Raw genomic sequence first — 11,758 nt, forward strand, 5'->3', positions numbered from 1 at the left:
TCAGAACCTCAAAACAGAGCATAAGCAGAGCCCAACTTTAAAAAAAAATGTGTAACATTCATCATGATGGAGATAGATTGCACTCAACATTGGAGGAAGCATAGCTTTGGTTCTTCACTAAATAAGGACATAAAATTGTCAGAATGAACTCCCATTTTCAAATATTTATTGAGCTCTTAGAATACACAAGAATGTCAAGAGCAAAAATAACCTTCTGCATTAGTAAAGGACCTTTTCCTTGTCAAAGTGTATGTCAGGAGGTGAGAGAGTGGAAGTTGGAAAGTGAGGCTGTCTCAGATCTATCACTTGCTGCTGGATGATCTCAGACAAGTTAATGTTATTAGTTAGAATACTGATTTAACTGCTTTCATAGAGGTCAAAATAACCTTGGGTTAAATAAAATACATTACTTTGTTTCTCTCTCACTTAATAGTCCAAGCTGGAAGGCAGTTTCATGTGGTCATTGGAGGACTCGGGTTTTGCCATGCCATAAGATGTGGTCTTACCTGCATTGTGGAAGCTGACTCAGCACTACATCTGTGTCCCTGCGTGCTGGGAATGAGGGGAATATAGAGCAGTGGAAGGTACTCCTTTAAAAGGCAGGACATACAAGGTACACACATCAATTCTAGTCACATTTCATTGGCTATTATTCCACCTGGCCGTACCTAACTGCAAGGGAAGGTGAGAACTGTAGTCCCTAGTTGGTAAGTCATGTACTCACCTAAATCTATGGAGGTTCTAGTATTAAAAGGAGAAAGAGGGAGTGCCCTGGTTGTGCAGTGGTTAGGACTTGGTGCTTTCACTGCCGTGGGTCGGGGTTCAGTCCCTGGTTGGGGAATTAAGATCCCATAAGCCACATGGCATTGCCAAAAACAGAAACAAAAATAAGTAATATAAAAATACAAAATAAAAGAAAGAAAAAATTGGATATCAGGGAACCATTAGCAGACTCTGCCACCTTTCACTACTCTCAGCCTCAGCTTCACCTTTGTGAGAGGCAGAAAATTGTATTGAATGATCAGTGTGCAGAAAACACCTAGCCCAGTGCCTTGCACATGCTCAGCAGTACCCCTAAGTCCTGGGCCTGTGGGTGTGTTTGACACTACAGCCTAGGTCAAATCCTGGTGGTTTCATGGGAGGCTGGGAGAATGGATCCAGGTTTCTAGCTAGGGAGGACATGTCAGATAAGGATGTTTAGAGACTTCTCTGGCGGTCCAGTGGTTAAGACTCTGTACTTCTGTGGGTTTGATTCCTGGTCGGGGAACCAAGATCCCGCGTGCATGTGGCCAAAAAAAAAAAGGGGACGTTTAAAAAAAAGATGCTGGGCAGTGACAAATACGACAGATGCCTTCTATAGTGTATGTGTGCCATAGCTCATTTAATTTGCGCACAATTATGACTATTAGCTTGTTAGGCAATTGTGATTTCAAATAGCGTGTGCTCTTTTTTTTTAATTAAAGTATAGTTGATGTACAATATTATATAACTTGCAGCTGTTCAGTATAGTGACTCACAATTTTTAGTCATTATACTCCATTTATAGTTATAAAATATTGGCTATATTCTCTGTGTTGTACAATATATCCTTGTAGCTTATTTTATACACAATAGTTTGTACCTCTTAATCCAAATAGGGTATGCTCTTAATAAAACTGTGAAGTCGACAATGTATTTGACCTCGCACTTAACATCTTAGCATCATTTTCTTTAGGCTCTCTCTACATATTTTTCTTGTTTCATCTGAGAAACTTACTTTTACCCAATCACCTTATCTTTTTTTTTTTTTTTTTATTTTGGCTGGGTTGATAGAAGAAGGGAACAATCTTGAGGCCTCCAATTCTGTTACGTATTTGGTTGCTCGCATTTTGAATCCAGCCCAGGTATTCTTACTCAGGCATTTGTATTGAAATATTCTAAGAAATTGTATTTTGGGGGAAGGCTAGGATATTACATAATCCAATTACCCCATTTACACTTTTTAATCTTTTTTTTAACTTTTTTTTAAATTTTATTTTTACTTATTTATTGGCTGCATTCAGTCTTTGTTGCTGCACGCGGGCTTTCTCTAGTTGCGGCGAGTGGGGGCTACTCTTCACTGCTGTGCGCAGGCTTCTCGTTGCCGTGGCTTCTCTTGTTATGGAGCATGGGCTTCAACAGTTGTGGCACTTGGGCTCATCAGTTGTGGCTCGTAGGCCCTAGAGTGCAGGATCGGTAGTTGTGGTACAGGGGCTTAGCTGCTCCATGGCATGTGGGATCTTCCCAGACCAGGGCTCGAACCCGTGTCCCTTGTATTGGCAGGCAGATTCTTAACTACTGCACCACCAGTGAAGTCCCAGAACTGTTTTCATATCATTTCCTATGGCATAAAGTCATATAATTTTCAGGTCAAAAGGAATCATAGAAATCATCAAATCCTCATTTTATAGGTGAAAAATGAAAGGCCAGTGAAATGTAATGATTTGCTCCAAATCAATCATTTAGTTTTCAAGTTGAGAGTAGAATCCAGAGTTCCCAATTCTAGCTTCTATTAGCAAATTATAAGACTTCTACACCAAATATCAGAGATCCTAGGTTTTCATGGATATGATAGAGGAATAAGGGTTGTGGGAGAAAACAGGAAAATATATGAAAATAACTATTTTCTCTTCTGTCAGAATTGATAGGGTGACCACATATGCTATTTTGTCTGGGACACTTCTGATTTACCCCTAATGTTTGGAATAATTATTAAGAGGAACCTCTCTCCCTATCAAAAGTGCACTGGTTCAGAAAATAAATTATAGGTTAGCTCACTTAATGAAAAATGTCTTTGTTCTTCGATGTTTCCATTTGCTCAGCAAATGTATTGACATAAAAAAGTTTGGCTTATACTGTAATACAATGATTAATCAGAGTAAAACCAAAGCTGTAATGCACTGGTTTTCAAATTCCAAGTCACAACCACCAGTGGGCCATGAAATCCTTTAAGAGGAACAGAATCATAGAGAAAATAGAGTGCATATACTTAGTAAAGGTAAGTGTTATTTTTTGAAACATGTTTCCGTTATACACATATACAGTAGTATACTTGTTCTCAATGTAAAATCTATTTCTTATTGTGGGTTGCAGTAAAAGAAGGTGGGGGGGATGTCATTGCATAGAGAAATCCAGAATTTAAAGACCTCTACAAAAGAAGATGCAAGCTCATGGTAGTTTATGCCACTTTGCAGTCAGCTACTAGAAGAATTGGCTGTATCGACAAGGTAACTAAAATTGACACACTTTGAGACACAGTAAAGAATAAATATTAAAGCTTTCACTGCAATTACAAAGTCAGAAGAAGCAATAATCATCTTAAAGTGTATATCCTTTAGTTGCTTTAGTTGTCTTCATATTCCAAGGTATTATTAAGCAGATAACAAAAAGCAAATCCACCTGCTGCAAATGCTCTTCGGCACTTATACAGTGCCTTTATGTGAAAATGTTACAAGATTTCTTAAAGACTCAAGGATAACTGATTTATTAAAATGCTATTAGAGAAAAATGTTATAGAAGTGTATTTCTAATATGAAAGATATTTTGACATATCAAGTAAAAAAAAAGTATACTTTTTTTTTCAGTCATCATACCATAGATACAGCATGGTATCTACTTTTGACAAGAATGGGATCATACCATAGATACAGCATAGATACATCATACAGTATCCATGGTCTGATCCCACTCTTGTCAAAAATAGTGTGTGTGTTCGTGTGTGTGTGTGTGTGCGTGTGTGTGTGTATTGGGATTTGTCAATCTTGGTACTATTGACATTTTGGGCCAGATAATTATTTGTTGTAGGCGCCGTCCTATACACTGTAGGTTATTTAGAAGCATCCTTGACAGTTACCCACCAGATGCAAGTAGCAGCACCACCACACCCACACCCCCAACACACGCACACCAGCTTCTCCAGTTGTGACAACCAAAAATGTCTGGGGAGATTTTGCCAAGTCACCCCAGTTGAGAACCACTGATACGGATATAATTGACTAAAGAGTTGTGTCTTTAGTGGATGGACTTTTTAATTTTCTCTCTTTTGCTTGTTTAAAGATTCTGATTTTTCTATATAACGAGCATGTATTATTTTCATAATAAAATTCCATAAAACTGTATTTATATTGAAAAATTGTACTGGCTTCATAGCAATAAGTTTTACAACTTTGATGACTGAGATTCTTAAGCAGAAAGCTGTTCCTGGAAAATCAAGTAGGAAGCTCAGATGTACAATTGCTGTGGTCAAGTATAATTTCTTTCATTTTGTTTCTGTTCATTCTTTCATTTCATTCATTCAAAAATGTCTACTTTATTAGCACCATGTCTGTAAGTATACATATGATACAGAGACAGCCTTCAGAAATACAGTAAGTGCTATTTTCCGTGTCTCACAGAAAATTGGAGTTACAAAATGTATTTTGGCATTACAACAATTTCCAAAACAAATCAGATTCACTGACATTCAAAATGTCCCCAGGTTTGGTAAGCCTTCTCATGAATTACCCTCTAAAATGTTTATTAAAAATAGCCCTCACATAAAGTTGCAAATGTAAGTGCAAAGATGTTCTTTGTGACACTGCTTGACTAGTAAAAAGTTAAAACAATCTAAATGTCATTAAAAATATATCATCACACATCCACACTTTGGAATTTTTTTCCTAGACATGAAAAATGCTCAGTATAGACTAGTTAAGGAAAAAACACAAGGCAAAGAAAATATGCACAATATTATCCTACTATGAAAAAATTTGACAGGCACAAATGTATATGGAATATAAAATCTATATATGCTTATAAAAGTTCCAGAAATATCTAAAAGATTTAACAGTGCTTCCCTGTGGAGTGTGAGATAGGGGAGATGGGATGGAAGGGAATTTTGCTTTTATTTTTACACATTTGCATCACCTTATTTTTTACAACATACATATATGATGGAATACTACTCAGCCATGAAAAGAATGAAATAATGGCATTTGCAGCAACATGGATGCAACTAGAGATTATCACACTAACTGAATTAAGTCAGAAAGAAAAAGACAAATACCATATTTTATCACTTATATGTGAAATCTAAAATATGGCACAAAGGAACTTATCTACAAAACGGAAACAGAATCACAGACATAGAGGACAAGGGGGAGGGGAGTGGGGGAGAGAAGGACTGGAAGTTTGGGATTAGCAGATGTAAACTATTATATATAGGCTTGAATACAGTTCCCATTCTATACAGTAGGACCTTAAACAAGGTCCTAAACTATGCTATACAGCAGGACCTTGTTTAAGGTCCTGCTGTATAGTATGTGGAAATGTATTCAATATCCTGTGATAAACCATAATGGAAAAGAATATTAAAAGAGAATGCAATAAAGAAAGAACATTAAAACATGGAGTAACTTCATGTCTACCCTCCATTTTTTCCTTTTCTTAAGTCTTGGCAAAATAGTTACATAACGGCTGGGCATTTTTACAATTGACCTCTTAGTCATTAAGGGTGTGTCACTCAGCCTGCCCTTCTACCCATATAGAGGGAGGCAGTGTAAGGTAACTCCTCTCTCCCCATTCGTCTCTAGGAGGGGTAAGCCACGCTATCATGTTCATTTGCTTACAGCTAGTTAACTACTATGCAAACACTGAAGACTGTGGATATTTAAAATGTTGGCATACAGCCAGACAACTGAGTTGTAATAGAACCACCCTTGGCAACAGATGACCGTATACACTGCATTGTTATTTAACGTTGATGTGGTGTGTGGTGTCTTGTTTTCCCTACTTTATGTCAAGCCCTTTATAAACAGGGGCTGTCTTAATCTATTTGGGCTCCTATAAAACAATACCACAGACTGGTATAAACAACAGAAATTTATTTCTCATGGTTCTGGAGGCTGGAAGCCTGAGGGCCCCCTCCTGGGTGGTAGACAATCTTGTTTTGTCTTCACAAGGTGAGAGGGCTGAGGGACCTCTGGAGCCTCTTTTATCAACACTTATCCCATTCCTGAGGGCTCTACCCTAGTGATTTAAGCATTTTCTAAGCCCCCACTTCCTAATACCGTATCTTTGCAGGTTAGGATTTCAACCTATGCATTCTGGGGGGACACAAACATTCAAACCGTATCATGGGCCATAGGCTATATTTCTCTTTCTCCCTCTGCAACGAGCAGGCCTAGTTATTAGTAGATCTGATCATTATACTGGTTAAGGCAACCAGAAGCAGGCAACAGAGCACAGAACAAACTGTGTCTGATCTAACTACCTCTTTCCTAACATAATCCCAAATCTGATGAATGGAATTCAGGGAACACCTCAGGTTTGGGGCTTCTCCCTTCATGCTGGAATGATTCAAAACTGTGTGTGGCAACGGATTATTCTGCGCAAATGAGGTGATCTGAACCTCCCTGCGAATGACAGCTCTGACTTTCCTTCCTTTCTCTCAATCGTCCACTGAATCCACAAGAGAAAAATGTCACTGCATGGGTAGGGACTTGAACCATATTCTAATCAGCAGGGGAACTGTGGGCTATTTATCAAAAGGATCTGCACTTTTTCCAAGACTAATTTTAGCAGTCAAGGATTATGTATACTTTCCAGCATTTTCTCCATTCTTTGTCCTGTTTTGTTTGGTTTTGTTTTTTTCCTGCAAAAAGCAAAAACCTCTTGATTACTTGATCTGGTTATCATAAATTGATTTAGATTTCCGGGAGTTATAAGATCTTTAGATAATAGGATTTTCAGTGAAACTAATAAATATAATTTCAAAAGAGCCATAAGGTTTCAATAATTGAGAGGAGCTTTCACTTCTGCCTGAAAATTTTACTTCCAGCCAGTGACATGTCAGCTGTGAGAAAAATGCTAGAGAAAGAATATTGCGGTGTTTGCAGGAGGTGGTGCCCTTTATTTATTTGTTCACTTTAAATTGTCGGTTTAATAGCATGAATACATATCAACCCACACAATACTTCCCAAGCTGCTTGCCTTACTGCTTATGCTCCATTTTTACTTAACAATATTCAGAAAATGCTTATCGAGGGCCTGCTTTGTCTCAGGCACTTTTTGGAATCTTTTCTACCACATATTATATATTTTAAGTTTGGCTGGTTCTACATATGGTTAAACTGGGACATATTCCCCTATGCTTTATGCATATTAGCGCTCATTAAATGTTTATTGAACAGAATACAAAATTATTTTTTTTATCATGAGGATTACATAAAAAAGCTTAAGAAAAAACAAAATTATAAATTCAAGTAGCATGTGACTAGCCCAGCTCTTCAAATATCCCTTTCAGTTGGGCATAAGTGCTTTGGTTTCAGTAAATTTCAACTCCTTTTTATCATTATAACAATTACGCTTAAGTGTTATATAAGAGTACCGTGCATTTGTCAGAAAAATCATTGAGATGCATAAAATGCCCATGATTTATGAAATTATGTCACAAAGTAAATGTTGGTGCTGCTAAGGCATTTATAAATAATACATAATCATCTTTTTATATCAAGCACTTAGCACAGTACCTGGCTCGCAGTAGGTATTTTCTTTTAAAAACAGCTTCACATGCCATTAAATTCATTTTTTAAAAATGTTCAGAGGACTTCCTAGGTGGCACAGTGGTTAAGAATCTGCCTGCCAACGTAGGGGACACGGGTTCGATCCCTGGGCCGGGAAGATCCCACATGCCACAGAGCAACTAAGCCCATGCACCACAACTACTGAGCCTGCACTCTAGAGCCTGCAAGCCACAACTATTGAGCCCGTGTGTTACAACTGCTGAAGCCCACGCACCTAGAACCTATGCTCTGCAACAAGAAAAGCCACCACAATGAGGAGCCCACGCACCACAACGAAGAGTAGTCCCTGCTCACTGCAACTAGAGAAAGCCCGTGTGCAGCTACAAAGACCCAATGCAGCCAATAAATAAATAAATTTTAAAATAAATAATAAATAAAAATGTTCAGTTTAGTGGTTTCTAGTGTACTCACAGAGTTGTGCAATCATTACCATAATCTAATTTTAAACATTTTCATCACTCCAAAAAGAACTCTATTCCAACTGGTAGTGACTCCCTGTTCCCCCTTCTTCCCAGTCCCTGGCAACCACTAATCTATTTTCTATCTCTATAGATTTGCCTATTCTGGACATTTCATACAAATGGAATTACACAACATGTGGCCTTTCGTGTCTGGTTTCTTTCACTTATGATAATGTTTTCCAGGGTCACCCATGTTGTAGCATGTATCAGTACTTCATTCCTTTTATGGCTGTATAGTATTTCATTGTGTGGATAGGTCACATTTTGTTTACCTATTTCTTAGTTGATGGATAACTGGGTTGTTTCCACTTTTTGACAATTATGAATAATGCTACTATGACAACTGATATATATATACATTTTTGTGTGGACACACTTTTTCATTTCTCTTGGTTATATACATAGCAGTGCAATTACTGGATCATATGGTAACTCTGTGTGTAAACTTTTGAGGAATTGCCATATTGTTTTTCAAAATGTTTTCAAAGTTCCATTTTAAAATTCTACAAGCTAAGGACTTCCTAGGTGGTGCGGTGGTTAGGAATCTGCCTTCCAATGCAGGGGACACAGGCTCGAGCCCTGCTCTGGGAAGATTCCGCATGCCACGGACCAACTAAACCCGTGCGCCACAACTATTGAGCCTGTGCTCTAGAGCCCGTGAGCCACAACTATTGAGCCCATATGCCGCAACAATTGAAGCCCACGCGCCTAGAGCCTGTGCTCCACAAGAGAAGCCACTACAATGAGGGGCCCGCGAACCACAGTGAAGAGCAGCCCCCGCTCTCAGCAACTAGAGAAAGCCCATGTGCAGCAATGAAGACCCAACGCAGCCAATAAATAAATTTACTAAAAAAAAAAATTCTACAAGCTATGTATAGGGTTCTAATTTCTCCACATTTTCACCAACACTTGCTATTGTCTGTCTTTTTTATCACAGCCATCCTAGTGGGTGTGCGGTAGATCTCACTGTGGGTTTTGATTTGCATTTCCATAATGACTAATAATGTGGAGTATTTTTTCATGTGCTTATTGGCTCTTTATATACCTTCTTTGCAGGAATGTCTATACAAATCGTGTTTCCATTTAAAAGTTGGATTGTCTTTCTGCTACTGAATTTTAAGACTTTTTAATATATTCTTTATGTATTTCAAAGTCCCTTATCAGATATATGACTTGTAAATATAGTTTCCCATTCCACAGCTTGTCCTTTCACTTTCTCTATGGTGTCCTTTGAAGCACAGTTTTTAGTTTTGATGAAACTCAACCTACTATTTTTTTCTTTTGTTGTCTTTTTTGGTGTCACATGTAAGAAACCACTGCCTGATCCATGGGCACTGAGATTTCTGCCTCAAATTTCTTCTAAGGATTTGACAGTTTTAGTTCTTACTTTTGATCCATTTTCAGTTAATTTTGTATATGTGAAGGGATCCAGCTTCATTCTTTTGTATGTAGATGTCCAGTTGTTCCAGCATCATTTGTTGAAAAAGCTATTCTTTCTCCCATTGAATTGTCTTGGCACCCAGTCAAAGACAATTGATCATACACGTATGGCTTTATTTCTGACTCTCAGTTCTGTTCCACCAATCTATGTTTATCTTTATGCCAGTACCACATGGTCTGGACGTCTGTAGCTTTGTAGTAAGTCTTGGAATTGGGAAGCATGAGTCCTCCAACTTTGTTCTTTTTCAAGATCATTTCTCATATTAGGTTTGTAAAAAAAAAAAAAAAGGTGATTTAATGAGTGAATAAATGAATGGTTTGCACTCATAAAAATTTTATTTTGGTAGGAGGGGAAGAGGTTGGGAACTTTTTTGTCTGTAAAAGAATGCAGCTCAGAGATGGTGGTATTTAGATGCATGTATCTTCAAAAAACATGCCAGGATTGGGTCCTATTTTACAAACATGCCTTTGGTGGTTGGGGTTCTCCTGCCTGGGCTGCAGGACAGAATCTGTGTCTGGATTTCCTGTAATTGGCACCATGCTGGGAGCAGAGCTGGTACTCAATAAATATTCATTGATTAAATGCCTTGTCCTTTTTGTTTTGTTTTAACCTATTGCCTGTCTTGTTGCTAACTTTTGGTGGCTAGCTGCTGAAATTTCCTGGTTTTTTTTTCCCTAGCCTATTCAATAACTATGCAATTTTGGTTTAGAAGCCTATTTTTCTAAACTACTGCCAGTTTTCTGCATGGTACCAAAATATGCTAGACAGATGATTTTTCCAGAAGACAATCATTAGGAATTCTTTTCAGATGGCACGGCAAGGAACTGGATTTGTCTCCCCATCTTTCCTACCCTAATCTCTTTGCTATCACTTGCACAGCCTTGCCTTCTCTTACACTCCAAGGGCAGAAAACACCTCCCATTTCCAAGGCTGGCAATCATCCCTGCTTTGAGCTTCCTCTGGGAAGCTCAAATCTTCCATCTCCTCTAGGAGGAGTTTCCAGACCAAGATACAGAGTGGACACAGATTCTCACAGTGAATATGCAGTGTGGTATAGTCCACCCTCCCCACACAAACTAAAAGGAAAAATAAGAAAAAGAGTCTTCATGTACGTTAAACTTTCGAATCTTCACATCTTTGCAGATGTTTGCTACTGTTAAAAAAGAGAAGAAAGAAATAATAGGACCCAAAGGGGCCCCACAACAACAAACCAGGACTTAACTGCATTTCAACCTTCTGCTGAAATGTAATCTTAATCACATATGGGAAAAGAGTCTGAAAGAATATATACTCTTTCACATATATATTTGAATCACTTTGCTGTACACCTAAAATTAACACATTGTAAATCAACTATACCCCAATATAAAATAAATTTTTAAAAATAAAGGCAAAAGCTATAAAATTGTTTAAAAAGTAAATGAGGTCACCTGTCATGTAGGCCTTCTTCACCCCCCAGAGGAAGAAGCAATCTGTATGATAACCCCCCCCCACAGTCCTGACCTAAAAATAATTCTTTCTCCTTTTTTGCTAATAACTCCTTTACCCCACCCTTCTTCCTATAAAAAACTTTCCATTTTCTACAACAGGTGGAAACACCCTTTTAGCTGCTGGATGGGATGTTGCCTGATGGAATTAAGCCGGAATCACTTAATAAAGCCAATCGGATTATCACATCTACTACAACTGAATTTTGTTTTCTGACATTCCTAATTTGGTACATCAGAACTAGCCTGTCCTCTGTGTACCTAGCCTTATTTTTTTCCCCCTGTGTTTACTCCAGTCAGTTCAAAACACATTTTTGCTTTAGGATTTACATTTTTAAAATAGTTTCCTTATCTCCTTCCATGCTCCTGTTTGCTAGCTCTGCTAGGCACATGATGGCTATTCAGTAAATGTGATTTGGGGGTTATTGTATCGTTAATTGTTTCGTCTTCTGCTTCAGAACGCCAGCTACTAAAAGGCTAAAGGTAGAGTTCAGTAAACTGATGAATACACAGAGCAACAGATAACCCCGAAATCAGTGATGAAATCTAACTTATTTCCCTTTTCCAGTTAGCCAGTGGGGTCCACAAGCTCCCAACTGGTGTCACCAGAAGCTGAAAAGACGGTTAGACTTTTAAGTGGTTGTTTTTCCTTCTGAGGTTCATGTGACCTCAGCAAACGCTGCTGGAATCCTGCCAGTCACAGCCACCAAGGCAAATTAAAAGTCCTGTCTGGGGTCAGGAAACCAGGATCTAAAATTCTGGCTTCTCCACTGTCTTGGGAACTCCTCT

The sequence above is a fragment of the Hippopotamus amphibius genome, chromosome 4 (genome assembly GCF_030028045.1).
Source record: "Hippopotamus amphibius kiboko isolate mHipAmp2 chromosome 4, mHipAmp2.hap2, whole genome shotgun sequence".
Lineage (NCBI taxonomy): Eukaryota > Metazoa > Chordata > Mammalia > Artiodactyla > Hippopotamidae > Hippopotamus > Hippopotamus amphibius.